The sequence below is a fragment of the Bison bison genome, unplaced genomic scaffold (assembly GCF_000754665.1).
Source record: "Bison bison bison isolate TAMUID 2011002044 unplaced genomic scaffold, Bison_UMD1.0 scf7180017864072, whole genome shotgun sequence".
NCBI classification, from domain to species: domain Eukaryota; kingdom Metazoa; phylum Chordata; class Mammalia; order Artiodactyla; family Bovidae; genus Bison; species Bison bison.
In genome coordinates, this window is record NW_011494644.1 from 418,545 (window position 1) to 438,918 (window position 20,374).

The following is a 20,374-nucleotide window of genomic DNA, read 5'->3' on the forward strand; positions in this document are numbered from 1 at the left end:
AAGAGACAGTATATATATATATATATATATATAATTCAGTTGTTTTAGCAACATTTGTTAAAAAGATGTACTTTATCCCATAGAACTGACTTGGCATTTTTATGAAAAAAATCAACTGACCATACAAGTATTGTATATTTCTACACACTCTATTCTTTTCCATTGATTTAGTTTTCTATCCTACTCTCCAACTATTAACATATCTTTGTAGGTGTAGAATAAGACTTGAAACTAAAAATTGTTAGTTCTTCAGCTTTTTAGAAATGTTTTAATTTTTGCTTTATTTTTCAAATTTATTTAGTCATTCTTTAAAAAATTTAGGACAAATGTGTATCTATGGCTGATTTGTGTTGATACTTGGCAGAAAACAACAAAATTCTGGAAAGCAATTATCTTCCAAATAAAAAAATAATTTTTTTTTTTGCTGCACCACACGGCTTGTGGAATCCCAGTTCACTGACCCGGGACTAAGCCTGCGCCCTCTGGGGGTGGAAACACAAAGTTTCCAACCACTGAACCACCAGGGAAGTCTCAGTTCTTCAGCTTTGTTGTTCATCTTCTCCAATATTGTTTTGGTTATTCTACATCTATTGTATTGCCATATAAATTTTAAAATTATCTTGTGTTTTTGTAATGAGTCTTGTATACCAATTTAGGGTCAGTGAATATCTTAACAATATTGAGTCTTCCAACTATGAAAATTGTATAATTCAGTTCAGTTTCTGTTCAGTTGCTCAGTCGTCTCCAACTATTTGTAACCCCATGGACTGCAGCACACCAGGCTTCCCTGTCCATCACCAATTCCCAGAGCTTGCTCAAACTCATGTCCTTTGAGCTGGTGATGACATCCAACCATCTCATCTTCTGTTGTCCTCTTCTCTGCCCACCTTCAATCTTTCCCAGCATCAAGATCTTTTCCAATGAGTCAGTTCTTCACATCAGGTGACCAAAGTATTGGAGTTTCAACTTCAGCATCAGTCCTTCCAATGAATATTCAGGACTGATTTTCTTTAGGATTAACTGATTGGATCTCCTTGCAGTCCAAGGGACTCTCAAGAGGCTTCTCCAACACCACAGTTCAAAAGCATCAATTCTTCAGTGCTCAGCTTTCTTTATGGTCCAACTCTCACATCCATACATGACTACTGGAAAAACCATAGCTTTAACTAGATGGACCTTTGTCGGCAAAGTAATGTCTCTCCTTTTTAATGTGCTGTCTAGGTTGGTCATAGCTTTTCTTCTAAGGAGCAAGCATCTTTTAATTTCATGGCTGCAGTCACCATCTGCAGAGATTATGGAGCCCAAGAAAATAAAGTCTGTCACTATTTCCATTGTTTCCCCATCTATTTGCTATGAAGTGATGGAATTGGATGCCATGATCTTAGTTTCTTGAATGTTGAGTTTTAAGCCAGCTTTTTCACTTTCCTTTTTCACTTTCATCAAGAGGCTCTTTAGTTCCTCTTTGGTTTCTGTCATAAGGGTGGTGTCATCTGCATATCTGAGGTTATGGATATTTCTCCCCGCAATCTTGACTCCAGTTTGTGCTTCACCCAGCCTGGCATTTGGCATGATGCACTCTGAATATAAGTTAAATAAGCAGGGTGTCAAAATAAAACCTTGACATAGTCCTTCCCCAGTTTGGAACCAATCTCAGTTCTAACTATTGCTTCTTGACCTGCGTACAGATTTCTCAGGAGGCAGGTAAGGTGATCTAATATTCCCATTTCTTGAAGAATTTTCCACAGTTTGTTGTGATCCACACAGTCAAAGTCTTTGATGTAGTCAACAAAGCAAAAGTAGACGTTTTTCTGGAATTCTCTTGCTTTTTTGATGCTCCAACAGATGTTGGCAATTTGATCTCTGGTTCCTCTGCCTTTTCTAAATCCAGCTTGACCATCTGGAAGTTCACTGTTCACGTACTGTTGAAGCCTTGCTTGGAGAATTTTGAGCATTATTTTGCTAGCGTGTGAGATGAGTGCAATTGTGCAGTAGTGTGAATATTCTTTGGCATCGTCTTTCTTTGGGATTGGAAGGAAAACTGACCTTTTCCAGTCCTGTGGCCACTGCTGAGTTTTCCATATTTGCTGGCATATTGAATGCAGCGTTTTCACATCATCATCTTTTAGGATCATTTCAGCATCATCTTTTAGGATCTGAAATAGCTCAGCTGAATTCCATTGTATAACTAACTCCCAGCTATTCAGGATTTTGATTTTAAGTGACATTTTGTGTTTAGATGTCTTGCACATATTTCATTAGGTGTTTTTTCTATATTTTTATCATTTTTATGTTATTAAAAATTATATTGCTTCTTTGTTGAGACAACTTCAAACTTTTCAAAAATTTAAAAATAGAGAACAAAGAAATTTTTCTCCAGGAGTATTTGAGAATAAGTTTCCAACACTATATCCTGTCACCCCCTCATACTTTATGTTTATTTCCTAAAACAAGGCCATTACCCTAAATAACCACAGCACAACCATCAAAACAGGAAATAAGCAAGAATACATTATTAACATAGAATCCTCAGACTGTTCAAGTTTTGTCAGTTGTCCCCAAGATGCTCTTTATAGTAAAATGATCTGATTCTTTAATTATTAGATGTAGTGTTCTGAAAAAATTCCTCAGTCTTTCATTTTTATGACCTTGACAGATTTTACTTTACAGAGCTTAGGTTGATCTGATCTTCCTTTTGATTCGATTCAGGTTATTCATCTTTGGCAGAAATATCACAGAAATAAGTCTATATTCTTATTATATCCTACAAGTGTTACATAGCTTTAATTTGTTCTATTACTGATGATTTTACTACAATGGTGCCTATCAGGCTTCTCCACTGTAAATACTGTTTATCCCTTTGTAATAAGTATTTTTGTATACTTTACATTTTGCTATTGTTTTAATCTTAATCAAGCATTGAGTATTTTCATTTCTATTAGTATAGGTACATGCATTCTTATTTAATAAACTTTAATCCATTAATATCATTCTTCATTTTGATGCTCAGATTGTCCCATTTTTGGCTGATAAGCTTCAGGCTGCTGCTCATGTCTTTTTGACATGCCCACTCTGTTTTTTGACTACGTCTTTACTTTCTGACAAAAAATATTTCAGGTTCATCCTTGACTTTTCTTGCTTTAAGACCCAGACTCAGTCATTTATCCAAGTTCTTAATCCTTTTATTTCAGAATGATGTTTAGAAACCAACATCTGGGCCTTAGATATGCTTATCACTATATATATGGCTTGTAATGGGTATCCGTTTATATATATACTTTTTAAAATCACTGGATAACACTAGTACATCCACCTTACCTGCCTCCTGTGAAGTCTATATGCAAGTCAAGAAGCAACAGTTAGACCTGGACGTGGAACAACAGACTGGTTCCAAATTGGGAAAAGAGTACATCAAGGCTATATATTGTCACCCTGCTTATTTAACTTATATGCAGAGTACATCTTACAAAATGCCCAGCTGGATGAAGCTCAAGCTGGAATCAAGATTGCTAGGAGAAATATTACTAAGCTCAGATACACAGATGACACCACTTTTATGGCAGAAACTGAAGAGGAACTAAAGAGCCTTTCAATGAAGGTGAAAGAGGAAGCTTAAAACTCAACATTCAAAAAACTAAGATCATGGCATCCAGTCCCATTACTTCATGCAAATAGATGGGGAGACAATGGAAACAGTGACAGACTTTATTTTCTTGGGCTTCAAAATCACTGCAGATGGTTACTGCAGTCATGATATTAAAAGATGCTTGCTCCTTGGAAGAAAAGCTATGACCAACCTAGATAGCATATTAAAAAGCAGAGACATTACTTTGCCGACAAAGGTCCGTCTAGTCAAAGTTATGGTTTTTCCAGTAGTTATGTATGGATGTGAGATTTGGACTGTGAAGAAAGCTGAGCACTGAAGAATTGATGCTTTTGAACTGTGGTGTTGGAGAAGATTTTTAAGAGTCCCTTGGACTGAAAGGAGATCCAACCAGTCAAATCCTAAAGGAAATTGGTCCTGAATATTCATTGGAAGGACTGATGCTGAAGCTGAAGCTCCAGTACTTTGGCCACATGCTGGCAAGAGCTGACGTATTAGAAAAAAACCCTGGTGTTGGGAAAGATGAAGGCAGGAGGAGAAGGGGACGACAGAGGATGAAATGGTTGGATGTCATCACCAACTCGATGGACATGAGTTTGAGCAAGCTCTGGGAGTTGGTGATGGACAGGGAAGCCTGGTGTGCTGCAGCCCATGGGGTCGTAGAGTCAGACACGACTGAGCCACTGAACAACAACAACACCAGCACACTCAGTTCCATCCAGCACCACAGAGTGCATTCTAATTTTCTCCCTTTCCTGTTTGTAACCCCTTTACTGACAGTGAGAAACCTCACTTCCGTTACCCTCAATGTTTTTACTTATTTCTTCAATCCACCTCTAGGTGCCAATATCATCATTGCTACCACCCCTTCACACCCTACTCATACTCCCTCGCCTTGTACCAGGCAGCTCTTCCACATCCATGCCTTGCTCAGCATACATGGGCTCTGGTGCCCCACATCAGCCACCTTCCCATGTACAGATAACTGTTTCACTCTGCTCAGGTTTGGACCCTTTTAACTGGGGTCAGACTGTCATGTAAATGTCCTCTTTATTATGCTTGGGCTTCAATACCATGTACTGTCCCATTACAACTTTGCCCCACTTCCCTGCGGGGATACTTAGCCACGTTCAGCCCCACTTAATGACTTTTGGGCAGAATTATCCAGGAAGGAAAGGGGAAAGGAAGAGAAAAGAACTAGTAAGTCTTAAAATTTCAATTTGTTTATTGCTTATATGTGGTTATATATTAATAATTATTTTTTCATATCTACCTTATATCCTATCACTTTGTTAAATTTAGTAATTAATTTTAGAGCTTGGAAGATTTCTTTGGACATTCTACATACACAATCATGTAACCTGCAAATAATTAGGATTTTGTCTTTTTTCTAATCTTAATACTTTTTATTTCTTTTGCTTTTTATTGCACTACATATGATTTCTGGGATAATGGTGAATACAAGTGATGAGAGCAGACTTTATCACCTCGCCTTTATCTGGGGGAAAGGATTAACATTAAGTATGGTAAGAGATATGATGGTAGCTGTAAGTTTTTCACAGATTTGCTTTTCAGCTTGGGAAAATGTTTTTTGTTTTTTTTTTCTTATGCCAGTTTGCTGAGTTTTTAAATCATGAAAAGGTATTACTGCCTCTATGGGCAGTAATTCTTTCACTAATGTTATATATTGCATGGATTGATTTTTTTGATTGATTTTTTTGAATGTTAAATCAATCTTATATTCCTTGGATAAATCTTACTTGGTCATGATGTATTAACTTTCAAAACTATTACTGAATTCTTTCTGCTAAGATTTTTCAGAAGGATTTTTCCATTTCTTCAGGAGGTGTTTGGTATGCAGTTTTCTGTAGTAATCTTTGTCAAGTGTGAATATCAGGGCTATGTGGGCCTCCTAAAATGAGTTAGAAAGTATTTTGTCTTCTGTTTTCCAAGAGGATTGAGTAGAATTGATGTAGTTTCTTTTTTAAAAGTTTTGTAGAAGGAATTCCCTACTGGTCCGGTAGCTAAGACTCTGTGCTCCTAATGCAGGGGGCCCTGGCTTGATCCCTGGTCAGAGAAATGGATCCCGTGTGCCGCAACTAAGCATTTGCATGGCACAAAGAAGGCAGAAGATCCTGTGTGCTGCAACTAAGACCAGTTCAGGCAAAAAAGACAAAAAAAATTTGTAGGCTTTCCCAGTGATATCATCTAGGTCTAAAGCTTTCTTTATTTTTAACTGCGAAGTTAATTTTTTAATACATATGAGACTATTCAGATTTATTTCTTATTCTGTCAGTTTTAATAATTTGTTTTCCAAGGAGGCTGCCCATTTCATTAAAGTTTTTGAATTTGACATAGTGTTGTTCAAAAAACTCCCTGACCATCCTTTTAATGTCTATGTTATCTGTAATGGTGTTCTTCTTTTTATATTTCTCTTCTGGATAATTTTTTTTATTTTCTCCTTTTTATTTCAATCTTGGTAGGAATTTATCAATTTCATTAGTCTTTTTAAAATCCAAATTTGTGACTTTATTTTTTTCCTCCATCGTTTCCCTGTTTTCTGCTTTGCTAATTTTTGCTCTTTATGTTCTCTTCCCTTCTGCTTACTTTGTTCTTTTTCTAGTTTGTTAAGGTAAAATTTTGCTTAAGAGATTGAAGAATAGAGGACGATGCAAAGAAATATTTTGTAGGCCAGACAGTTTCAGTTCCAACTATCCTATTTTTCCACTGCTGCATGAGGGCTGCCATAGACAAAATGTAAATGAATGGTTGTGCCTGTGTTCCAAAACAAGGTTATCTGTGAAAACAGGCAGCAGGGCTTCTATGGTGATCCAGTGGTTAAGAATCTGCTTGCCAATGCAACAGACACAGGTTCCATCCCCGGTCTGGGAAGATTGTACATGCCACAGGACAAATAAACCTATGCACTGAAACTTTTGAGCCCACAAGCCTATAGGCACCACAATGAGAAGGCCCCAGCCCCGAATGAAGAGTAACCCCTGTTTCCTGCAACTAGAGAAAGCCTGTGTAGCAACAAAGACCCAGCACAGCCAAAAATAAACAACCAGGCAGCAAACTGGATTTAGCCCATGGCTATAATTTACTGACACCTGTCTTAAATTATTGATTTTAAAACTGTATCATTTTCATAAAATAAGCATTCAATACCCCAAATTTTCCTCTAAGAACTGCTTTAGCTGCATCTCATAAGTTTTGATATACTCTATTTTCATTATTTTTATATTTCCACAATATTTTCTGATTTTACTCATCATTTCTCCTTTGACTTATGAGTTACTTATAAATGTCTTATTTAATTGACAACTTGGGGATTTTCCACATACTTTATTTTTTATTGAATTGTAATTTACTGCTATTGTGATTAGAGAACATCTTCTGTATGACTTACTATTTTTATATTTATTAAGTTCTTGGAGAATGTTCCATGTCAATATACTTTATATGTTTGAAGTTCTGTTGTTAGGCCCATTAATATTTAGGATTGTTAGGTCTATTTGATGAGTGGATACTTTTATAATTGTGAAATGTTCCTCTAAAAGAGATGGGAATACCAGACCACCTGACCTGCCTCCTGAGAAATCTGTTTGCAGATCAAGAAGCAACAGTTAGAAATGAACATGGAACAATAGACTGGTTCCAAACTGGGAAAGGAGTATGCCAAAGCTGTATATTGTCACGCTGCTTATTTAACTTACATGCAGAGTACATTATGAGAAATGTTGGGCTAAGATGAAGCACAAGCTGGAATCAAGATTGCGGGGAGAAATATCAATAACCTCAGGTATGCAGATGACACCACCTTTATGGCAGAAAGTGAAAAGGAACTAAAAAGCCTCTTGATGAGAGTGAAAGAGGAAAGTGAAAAAGCTGGCTTAAAACTCAACATTCAAAAAACTAAGATCATGGCATCTGGTCCCATCACTTCATGGCAAATAGATGGGGAAACAATGGAAACAGCGACAGACTATTTTCTTGGGCTCCTAAATCACTGCAAATGGTGACTGCAGCCATGAAATTAAAAGATGCTTGCTCCTTGGAAGAAAAGCTATGACCAACCTAGACAGCATATTAAAAATCAGAGACATTACTCTGCCAGCAAAGATCCATCAAGTCAAAGCTATGGTTTTTCCAGTAGTCATATATGGATGTGAGAGTTTGACCATAAAGAAAGCTAAGTGCTGAAGAATTGATGCTTTTGAACGGTGGTATTGGAGAAGACTCTTGAGAGTCCCTTGGACTGAAAGGAGATCAACCAATGAATCCTAAAGGACATCAGTCCTGAATGTTCATTAGAAGGACTGATGCTGAAGCTGAAGCTCCAATACTTTAGCCACCTCATGTGAAGAACTGACTCATTGCAAAATTCCCTGATGCTGGGAAAGATTGAAGGCAGAAGGAGAAGGGGATGACAGAGGATGAGATGGTTGGATGGCATCACCGACCCAATGGACATGTGTTTGAGCAAGTTTTGGGAGTTGGTGATGGACAGGGAAGCCTGGTGTGCTGCAGTCCATGGGGTCACAAAGAATCGGACACAACTGAGTGACTGAAATGAACTGATCCATAATAGTACTGTTTTCTCTAATTTTCAGTTGTTTGATATTAATATTGACATTACAGCTTCCTTGTGCTTGGTGTTTATATCAGATATCAAGTTGTATTTTTCTTGATAATTAAAATGTATTGTTGTTTGTAATATTTAGTTATTACATTTTTTCCCCCTCAGCCATCTGACAATCTCTGCCTTCTAACTGGGTAGTTTTGTAATTTAATGTCAGTATTAATGTGATTGAGTATTAGTATGTTTTCTTTGGTATAGCTTGAGTGAGTTATTTTGGTCTTTTGGGTGAGAGCAACTGTCACTTATGATTTTCTGTGTCTGAAATGGAAGGAAACCCACTGATTTTCTTCTGAGTACTAAAATTTCCAGATAAATTTGACACACAATGCAAAAAATGTTAATTACACTCCCTTGATTGCATGTAGTACCTTGATTACAATAATGACTTGGATTCTCCATCCATCCCTATATCTACAACCTTTGAAATATGATGTTGTAGCTCCTTTCATAAAAAGGTGGAACTTGTTTCCTTTCCCCTAAAATGAGCTCATCATGTTAATTGCTTTGGCCAATAGAATGTGAATGAAGTGACAGTGCTTCAGTATTGAGACTAGACCTCAGTAGGCTTTGTACTTTCTACCTTTCTTCTTGAACTCTGTCTTGCTGTTGCTGTCTAGCCTGATGGATGTAGAAATTCTGGGACTTGGCCACTCCTCCTCTCTTGCCAACAGCCAATCAATCACCTGCTATATAGTGCTATCCTAGGCCAGGTAACTCCTGATGACTTTGCCAGCTGACTGCAGACACAAGGTCAAGCCACCGAAGCATTGCTCAGGTCAGTAAAATCTCCCTGCTTATCAACAGACTCCTCAGCAATAATACATGCTTATTGTTTTAAGCCATCAGTACAAGTGATAACACTACTTACATTCCCTTCCTACACATGAACAATGGAATTATACTCTCTTAAAGGAGATCAGTCCTAGGTGTTCATTGGAAGGTCTGATGTTGAAGCTGAAACTCCAATACTTTGGCCACCTGATGCGAGGAGCTGACTCATTTGAAAAGACCCTGATGCTGGGAAAGATTGAGGGCAGGAGGAGAAGGGGATGACAGAGGATGAGATGGTTGGATGGCATCACTGACTCAATGAACATGAGTTTGGGTGGGCTCCGGGAGTTGGTGTTAGACAGGGAGGCCTGGTGTGCTGCAGTTCATGGGGTCACAAAGAGTTGGACACGACTGAGTGACTGAACTGAACTGAACTGAATAAGGAGGAGGTGAATTCTGTGTTGTCCTGGAAGTCTTGCTGAAGCATCCAGACATCTGCATGGGATAGGAAGAAAACAGTTACTTTTTTCAACTGCCTGCATGAGAGTTCCACTTGGGGAGAAACTGTTTTTATTTGGAAAAATACAGTAGAAGCCTTCTAATCTGATATAATTAGAACTGGTAGTTGGCTGGCTAATCTAGCAGAAGAATGAGAGCTGCCTATTAGCCAAGAGGTCTCTGGTTTCTGTGGGGAACAGTCAGTGTGTTTTGCAGAGGAAATGGAGAGTGTTGCTTATTTTGATAAAGTGGATTTAGGAACATTGTTTCTGTAGCTTTTGGCTACCCTCTTTATGGAAAGAAGGGGTCTAGGTAGATACCCTAAGAAGAGAAAGAATCATTATTAGGTGTAAAAGTCTGAGTTCCGAATCACAGATGTGGAAAAGATACTTTAATTCATTCATTAATGCAGAAGACTTTACTATATTTTTCCAAACAAATGAGGATTTATTGAGCCCCCTCTTGGGAGCTTGATAAAATTAGAAATTTATTACTTTCACCCACTATATCCGAAGCACATTAGTGTCTGGCCAGATTGAGTACCAACCACTGGTTGAATTTATAAGTAGGAGGGAATTTATGTCATTTGTTTGAAACAGAGTAAAAACTAATAATTTCAATCTGGCAGCTGAGTTTCTTTTAGGGAGAGACCTATTGCTATTTAAATAGCTTCATACAGATCACCTGAGTTTGGAAGGCATAGTTAGGAAAGAGACAGTGAAATAAAGAGATTGTGAAAACTTTCCCGCACAAGAGATCAACAGAATGCAGGAGGTACCTTACGGATTGCATGGTGCAAAGAAAGGCTGAGACAAGGAAGGAGAGAGAAAATGGGGCTGAGATGGGTGGTCCATGGGAATTCTCTTGGCAGCCAGGGAGATCAAAGGAATTTTTTTTTTTTTGATAGGTGGAGGTGAAAGTGTGGAAATTTTTGTATTAACCTTCAGTTTAAAAAGCTTTAAGTCCTCTAGAGTAGGAAATGGAAACCTACTCCAGTATTCTTGCCTAGAAAATTCCATGGAACATGGCGGGCTATACAATCCATGGGGTCACAAAGAGTCAGACGTGACTAAGCACTCACTCACATTAAAAAGCTTTATACCTGTGGTACACCAAAAAGAAGGAGTCCTTAAAGAAGTCACTTTTGCTTTGGTCTCTGGTTTAGAAGTTGTGAAGCTTGGAGTGTGTTTGTTAAGTGCTTTAAGTGAGGTGATTTGCTGCTACAGCTTTTAGTGTGGTGTAAAATTTTCTTCATTGTCACAAATTTTCAAAAACAGTCTGCCACGCTTACAGCCTGAGGTTCACAGATGGAGACTGGTGTCTGGTAATAGTGCGGAAATGGGCAGACACTGTGTTTATCCACAAACTGAATGGCCTCACCTGAATTACGGGATTCTCAGCTAGAAACGATTCAGTGATGGTGACAACCCCAACATTTCAAGAATCTCCATAGATGGGGATCAGCATTGAGCTTTTCTCCAGCACATGGCAGGCTTCCCTGGTGGCTCAGACAGTAAAGAATTAGCCTGCAATGCAGGAGACCTGGGTTCGATCCCTGAGTTGGGAAGATCACCTGGAGAAGGGCATGGCAACCCACTCCAGTACTCTTACCTGGAGAATTCCATGGACAGAGGAGCCTGGTGGGCTACAGTCCATGGGGTTACAAAGAGTCAGACTCAACTGAGCGACTTTCATTCACTCATTCACCCAGCACATGGCACGTGGCTTGAGTGAATTTCATTTGAATTTCAAAGGAATGAGTGTTTCAGGGAAGCTGCTAACAGGATGACATGGGTATCATTTTATTGTTTACTTATTTTAAAATAATATCTTACCTTTATTTTATTTTTTCATTTTTGTGGGGGAGGCCATGCCATGTGGCATGTGGGATCTTTGTTCTCCAACCAGGGATCAAACCCTCACCCCCTGCACTGGAAGTGTGGAGTCTTAACCACTGGACCACCAGGGAAGTCCTTACCTTTATTTTTTTAATGGTTGTGTGTGTTTATTTGGGCCTCAAAGCCTATAAGTACATATCCTGTGACACACACATGTATGTATATATTATCAAGCTGCTAAGGATGGGGAAGTGTGGAATTAGGGTAGGAGACACATTCCTTTTTTTGTATTTCCATTATAATGGATTACCTGACAAATATATTTTTGGATATCATCTGCATTTTTATAATTTAACTTTTATTTTTAATTATGTAACACAAAAGCACAAAACTTTCAAATACATATTATGGGGATAAAAAATATGAGAGACCCAATTTATTTTATTTTTATTTATTTTTTAATATAAATTTATTTATTTTAATTGGAGGCTAATTGCAATATTGTATTGGTTTTGCCATACATCAACATGAATCTGCCATGGGTGTACACATGTTCCCCATCCTGAACCCCCCTCCCACCTCCCTCCCTATACCATCCCCCTGGGTCATCCCAGTGCACCAGCCCTGAGCATCTTGTCTCATGCATCGAACCTGGACTGGTGATTCGTTTCACATATGATATTATACATGTTTCAATGCCATTCTCCCAAATCATCCCACCCTCGCCCTCTCCCACAGAGTCCAATGACAGACCCAATTTAAAAACAAACCTTGCTGTTTATAAGAGCTGCATTGCCAAAAGAAAGGAGGAGAAGGCTGCGAGCCAGTGGCTGGGAACCACCGATCCTTACTGCACTGATTATATATGTTCTCTTTGATACCTAAGTACAACCCAAGATTCAACCTGTCCCCATCCCACTCCAGGACCTGCTTTGAGAACAACAGAGTAGAAAGGGGCCTTGGGACTCCACCTGGAACACTGGTCCACTTGAACCTGCGCTCAGGAGTCCTGAGATAGGCTACAGTATTTGGAGGCATGCCATCCTCTTCTTCATGCAAATAGAAGGGGAAAAAGTAGAAGCGGTGACAGATTTTATTTTCTTGGGCTCCAAAATCACTGCAGATGGTGACTGCAGCCATAAAATTAAAAGACACTTGCTCCTTGGGAGGAAAGCTATGACAAACCTAGAAAGCGGATTAAAAAGTAAAAATATCACTTTGCCGACAAAGGTCCATATAGTCAAAGCTATGGGTTTTCCAGTAATCATGTATGGATGTGAGAGTTGGATCATAAAGGAGACTGAGGACTGTAGAACTGATGCTTTCAAATTGTGATGCTGAAGAAGTCTCTTGAGAGTCCCTTGGACTGCAAGGAGATAAAGCCAGTCCAGCCTAAAGGAAATAAACCCTGAATACTCATTGGAAGGACTAATGCTGAAGCTTGAATACTGTGGCCATCTGATGCAAAGAGCAGACTTATTGGCAAAGACCCTGATGCTCAGGAAGACTGAAGGCAAAAGGAGAAGAGGGCAGCAGAGGATGAGATGGTTAGATGGCATCACCAACTCCATGGACATGAATCTGAGCAAACTCCAGGAGATAGTGAAAGACAAGAAAGCATGGCATGCTGCAGTCCATGGGGTCACAAAGAGGAGGACATGACTTAGCAACTGAACAACATCCTCTTCTTGGCATGACTTGTCTATCTCAAACTCCAGGTGGCTGATAGAGCATGAAGTCTGTTTCCCTGTTGGTAGAGATGCAACACCCATGGGATAACCACACATCATTTTAGATAAGATTTGCTTATTAAGAAAACAGACCTTTTAGAAGACTGCCAAGTTGATGGGCACAAGATAGGAATAAACAAATTTTCCAGAGAAGATTGCTCCAAAGGAACTTTTTACCTTCATGCCCTACCTCATTAATGCAACTGGATAAGGCACAAGGAGATACCCTGCTGTTTTTTTCTGCTTTAATGTACACTCAAAGTCTAGTTTGCAGCTTTAAGTACCTGTTTAAAAAAAAAAAACACATACATTTGTTTCTTATCCAATTAGAGATAGTGATAAATTCATATCATTCTTAATTGATGAAGTCTGTGCAAACATCATTCTCTTTTATCATTGTTCTCTATTCTCTCTCCCATCCTAAGGTTTGAATTAGGAGAATTTACAAAGACTTATTTTTCAGGATGTTTTTAGCAAAATCACATGGTTTTAATGTTTTTATAGTTAGAAAAATTTCCCCCTTGCTCACTTGAGTATCACCCAACCTTCTCATAATAAACATAATTGAAGTCTCAATATAGTGTTCACTCAGTCACTCTGGATAGACATGGGTGAAAGGCAAACTGGCTTCTGGTACTTTTAAAGAGTTTTAGTCATTGAAGGACCTGGTTATAAAGGTCTGCAGCATAAGTGTCAGATCAGAACAGGAGCCCTGGGGTAAAAAGTATGTCTTATTCCCTTAGCCCCACCCTTGGCGCTTGTTTCTTAGAGAAGGTGACTACCTTCTCCTAGGGGTTTTCTGACTGAGGAAGCAGGGGGACCCTGATGCATGCCACACCTCTTCCCTGCCCCCCCCCCAAATTGTTGGGACAGTACCTTTAAGATGGAGGTTTGGGCACCTGGAAGAGAATAAGTTCCTGGCCATTAAAATGTGGTGTACTACTGAAATTCTAGGGTTTAGTGCACTGCATGTGGACTTGCCTTACTTGCACACAATGCATCTGCCACAGCTTCTGTCCGTGAACTTACAGAATGTCCTACTGACCACCATGGTATTGCACACAGCTTTGCTCCAATCAAAGAAGTCGTTTCATAGCAAAGGAAATGCAGCAGTGGACCCATGCTCATGGAATTCACTGGTCTTTTCATGTTCCCTGGCGTCCTGCCAGAGAACATATTTTGTATAATTTTGGAGACAACTTTTTATCTATTTTTATATTAATAAATAACTTATGTGTACATTGGAGAAGGAAATGGCAACCCACTCCAGTATTCTTACCTGGAGAATCCCATGGACAGAGAATCCTGGTGGGCTACAATCCATGGGGTCACAAAGAGTCGGACACGACTGAGTGACTAAGCAAGCATGTGTGTATATGAGAAATATGTGTATTCTGAGGTTGTTTGGTGTACTGATTTCTAAATGTCAGTTATCTCAAATTGGTTGAGGGTGTTTTTCAACATGTCTATGCCTCTGTTTTTTGTCTGCATTTTTCTAAGAAAGATGATTTCATTTAGTTTTATTTTTTGTTTCTCCTGTCAACTTACGCTCCATATGTTTTGAGACTAGGTTATTAGGTGCATGCAAATTTATCTTTCTGGTGGATTAACTCTTTCATCATTATGAAATGTTCTTTATCTCTAATATACGGCTTGCCATGAATTCTACTTTGTCAGAAATGACAATTACACATTGGGTCCAGTATATCTTTGGTATATTTTTCCATTTTTTTAACTTTTACTCTTTTATATATTTATATTAAAGGTCTCTTATAAGCAGCTATTTAGTTGGTTCTTTTTGTCCAAGTTGACAGTCTCTTTTTGAATTGATATATTTAGTCCATTTACACTTAATATTAATTACTAAAATATTTACATTTAAATATACTGTCACATTTTTGTTTCATCTGTTTACGGTTTCTTGTTTTCTTTTGAATTAATGTTTTACTTCTATTTACATTTCCTATCCCTTGTTTCATTGTTGTCATGTCTTTTAATTCTAAAAATATATTGGACTACATGACATACTATTGATGTTTTAGTAGTCAATATCCGTTTAGATTTATTCATATGTCTGTCTTTCTAGAAATCTTTATTCCTTCCTGTTTCTATAATTTCCTCCAGGATCATTTTTTTTTCTACATGAAAAATTCCCTTTAGCACTTTCTCTAGTCCCAATCTGCTTAGTTGTTTTTTTTTTTTTGTCTGAAAATGTATTTTTTTCTACGTTTACTTTAGAGGAATTTTGGGAGTGAGTATAGAACTCTAGTTTGGCTGTTGTTTTCTGTTACCATTTTAAAGATGCTACTTCAATATCTTAGTTCCTATCACTTCTATTAAGATATCAGCTATTAGTTTTATTGATACTTCTTGAAAGTAAAAATGACTTTTCTGTCCTGTAGCTGCTTTTTGCAAGCTTTTCTTTCTTTGATTTGGAACAATGTGTCTAGATATTTTGTTTTGTATTCCTTTCCTCTCAGTGTTTGTAGAGATTTTGGAAATCTGTAGAATTATCTTCGATCATTTTGGAAAATTCCTAATCCTAATCTTCAAATAGTGCTTTTTTATCTTTTCTATTCATTCCTTCTGAGACTGTATACATTTCTTAACTGATTTCACTACATCCCATGGGTCATTTATCTATTTTCTGTATTGTTCCTGTCTGTGCCTCAACTTGGATATATTCTGATTTTTTACCTTTCATTTCATTACTCTTCCTTTCTCTGTTTTATCTTCTGTTAAAATCACTACTGAATTACAAATATGAGTTACTCTATTTTTAAATTTTAGAATTTCCATTTGTTCATTTCTCATGGATTCTAATTCTGTTATACATTGTCCATGGACTTCTGTTTTTGGACAAAATAATATGTATAATAACTCAGGATCTGTATCATCTGTGGTATAGTTTCTGTTGTCTGATAACTTTTTGGAGAATGGTGGATGTTTTGTCTGAAAGTAGTAGAGACTCTGCACAATATTATCTTCTTCTACAGGATATGTAATTTTCTCCTGGCAGCCAGAAAGAATATAAGCAGGTCACCTTACTTTGGTGGAAACCTACTTTCAGATTTCGTAAGGACTACCTATATTCCCAGCTTGTCCATTCTCCTAAGGTATAATGCTTAGTCCAAGGACACAGCCTAATGGAAGTTTCAGTTCAAATTGTGTTTTATTTTTCCTATCTCTAACTAGCGCCTACTCTCTTTGGCATCCTCAGAACTCCAAATTTTGTCTCGGCAACTCTGGCTTTTGGGCACATGTTTTCTTCTCGGATTCTCAGCATCTTGCTTCATGTGTGTGCATTTTTGAAGCTTTGCATATGGTCTTGAGGGAAAATTGTAGGTAGAATTTTTGGCTCACTTCTCACTAGTTCCCTTTTTCCCCAGGGTCATGGATCTTAGAAGATCCTCGAATATTTGGAAGTTAAGCAATAGACTTACTAAATGACACATGCTTTTGTCTCCTGTACTTTAATGTTGACCTCCCAGCTTTGTAGGGTAGCTGCAGGTTCTAGGTTGCAGCATTCTATTTGACCTCTGTGCCCTGGACTATGAAACATCTCAAGGGGAAAAAAGTCACTGATCAGTATCTCTCCATGATCTCCATCCTGCTTCCTTGACTTCAGTGCTTCAAATCACCTTTTTTGGGGGTATTTTACCTAGATTTTGTGGTTATTATTGGCAGAAGATTTAGCATGATATGAGCCACTGTCACAGCAAAAAGTAGAAGCTGGGTCACATTCCTTTTATGATTTAAATTACAAGTTGCTGAAACCACATATTATGATAATGTCTTTCTTCCTTACCTGGATCCTTTGTCCTATGGTACTTCTAACAAAGAAGGAGTGAGAACACTCTTCAGGAAAGCAGATTTGCTCTCCTATATTGAGGAGATAAAAGGAAGAACAGAAATCCTCCTCAGCTGGCTGAGGACTCATGCTGTTTTGGGCTTTGGTAATTGTCATTTTCACATGGTCACCCTTGAAACACCTGCATTTCCGGCTTAAAGTCGGGCAGAAAACCAGCAGTGACCTGAGATTACACTGCCTGCCCAAACCCGATGACCCAGTTCATCTTTCCACTGTGTAAAGTCACCTGAGTCATGTGTTGGGCCTTCGTGGGTCCAGGTGAGGAAAAGGAATGATCTTTTCAGTGACATATTGTTTTGTCTGCTCTCTTGCCAACATGTTCCTAGGCTCCCAGAGCTCTGGTAAACACAGATCTTACAAAACATGTGCACATCCACACACATATATGGGTGCACACATGTGCACACGTTATTCTCTCTCACTACCTCTCTCTTGCAATTATCTTCCCAGGCAAACCCCATTTGCAGGATAGCTGGAGCTAGGAGAATTTCTAGCCTCAGCCACATGGTGCCTATAAACAGCTCTCCTCACTAACCTCAATCCCTGGCCTTAAGAAAGAGAAACACTGTATTCTTTCAAGTGCAAGCACCACACCCTTGATCTATTCTAGGATGAATGACATCTTCCTAGAGAAACGCTCTAACTTTTTTTTTATACCTATGTAGTGTGGCTCATTTTCCTCTTTTATTTTAAGCAAACAGCTAATCTGTCTTAACATTTTCTTCCTCCACCCCGTTGCACATTTAACACTCCATCTTGCACTATGTTGGACTATGTAGATCTATGTTATTCTTCTGTAACATTTGTGCAAAATTAATTATTTGACCATAGCTCTTTTTCTATCCCATTGGGAAAAATAAGTGTGTTTTTCTCATGCTGCTGCTGCTAAGTCGCTTCAGTCGTGTCCAACTCTGTGCGACCCCATACATGGCAGCCCACAGGCTTCCCCGTCCCTGGGATTCTCCAGGCAAGAACTCTGGAGTGGGTTGCCATTTCCTTCTCCAGTGCATGAAAATGAAAAGTGAAAGTGATGTCGCTCAGTGGTGTCTGACTCCTAGTGACCCCATGGACTGCAGCCCACCAGGCTCCTCTGTCCATGGGATTTTCCAGGCAAGAGTACTGGAGTGGGGTGCCATTGCCTTCTCTGTTTTTCTCATAGTTCTGGCAACTTTCTGACTACAAGGAACATATATCTCTACCACTCAGCCTTAGTTGATAATTTGAAATGCTAGGGTTAAGAGTAAAATAACCTAAAAGGCAGTGGCATGTAATAGAGTACTGGATTTGAAGGAAGGAGATAGTTGGGTTGATTCTCCAGATTTATACTCTTATTAATTCACATACCCCCAAAATGACCTTAAACTTGAATCACTGAAGACCTGACTTCATAATCTAGACCATGAGGATAGCTTGCTTATGTTACCATGCTTCTGTGAGCACAAAATGTAGGGAATACACCATACAAGCCGGTAGTAAAATCTGAGAAGTGGGGAAAATATCTATACCATGCTTGGCTTCATCTGCAGAGCTGTTTGTTTGGTAGGTACAGATATGATTATTGTGAAAAAGCTTAATTCCTGGGGCCAGAAGACCTCCATCCTATCTATTCTATTAAATGCCAAAATGACATTGGATTCTCTCTGAGCCTTAATTAGAGTCTATGATCTTAGGAACAGGATTATTTGAGCTTGTTTAAATGTAAACATAAACAAGATTATAAAAGCATAGAATAGCTCATTAAAATCAAATGTAAGGAAGTAGATAGACTTTATGAAGAGGAACCATTAAATTGATCAGTCAGCATGTCTGATTCTCTTGTCTTTCTCTTTCTCATTTCTTTCATCGCTACTTATCTTGGTCGGTTTGCATCCTTCTCTGTCTTGCTTTGCAAACCAGCTTTCTGAATTCTATATTTGTTTGATAGAATATGGCTGGCTCACAACCATAGATTTTGTTGTTACCATTCCATCCACTTTTGGAGACTGATTTGTGGAAACAATCCCACATTTCAAATACCTGAGAGACCTGATTGGTTCAGCTCATCATCAATTATCTTGAAGGGTGGGGTGGGGACAGAATGTCCCAATGTAAGTAGCATTCCTGGAAATCTAACCATGTGTGGAGACAGAGGGTTGTCAAGGAGACAGAGGATGGTCAAAGAGACAAGAATACTGATTCATTGGCTGACTCTACAAGATTTCCGTTCTGTAGGCATTTAGTGGTAAATGTTTTATGTTTAAAACAGCTGACTTGATGTACAGTATTCTATGAACTTTACTAGACATATACATTATAATCAGGATATAGAATGGCATCCAAAATTCTCTCATGCTACCCCACTGTAATCACACCCCAACCCCAGTTCCCAGTAACCACTGATTTGTTCTTCATTGTTAAAATTAAAACAAAGGCTTTCTTGAGTGATTGCTGGATTCCCAACAATGTGTCTCAGTAGAGGTCCTTGTACGAGATGAAGCTAAAATTTTCCTCACGGTTGTAGCATTGGTGTATATCAGTGTGCTCATATATATGCTCCCCAAATATTAGCTCATGAAATGTCATCTTGAATTAACTGTCCCCACCTCCAACATGATCCAAATATAGGGCCAGGAAGATTACTGGTTATCCCAATGTTTAAGAATTACTCAATCAATATTTATTGCATGTTAATAACAGGTACTTAGTAATGTTCAAGGGAAAAATCAGTATAAAAGACAAAAATCCCCATCCTCTGTAACTTATGTTGTAGAGGGATTACAGTCTAACATGGAAATAATATATAACAAACATCAAGTCATTTACGTCACACGGAAGCTAAAGTCTCCATGTTGCTGGTCTCTTACCTTTGGGTCTCTTCTTGGGTCATCTTCCAGGGGTTCAGGTCCAGGTGTCTGTCATGTTCCAAATCTCAACACTGCACTTAATTCCTTTGCATATGAAAAATTGTCCCAAACCGGGTTTGAGACAGAGGTGTTTTTTTTTTTTTTTTTCATGATGTAATTCACAGCCTCCTACTAGGAAAGAAATAAAGATTTGTGATAAAATGCTTAAGCAGTTTTACATTAAACTTTAATGAGATTAAGACTTCTTCTGGGAAACTACCTACCCACCTGCTTAGCTGACTGTCAGTCAAGTTTCTAATGATCTTCTTAACCAGACATTCTTTTTACATGTATCCAGCCTAACTGTGACTGTCTCACCTTCCTCTTCCTGTTGAATGTGTCTTCCAAGGTCAAGCAAGATCTCTCTTTTGCACAAGTTTTTAATAAAATATCGAGCTATGCTCATAGCTATATTATCTGATAGGCTATTTTAAATGTTTTAAAAAATTTACTGCTTATTCTGAGCCTTCTGTCAAAAAAAAAAAAAAAAAGAATACTATAGTTATGCAAGGTGTTACCATTGGGGAGAACTGACAATAAC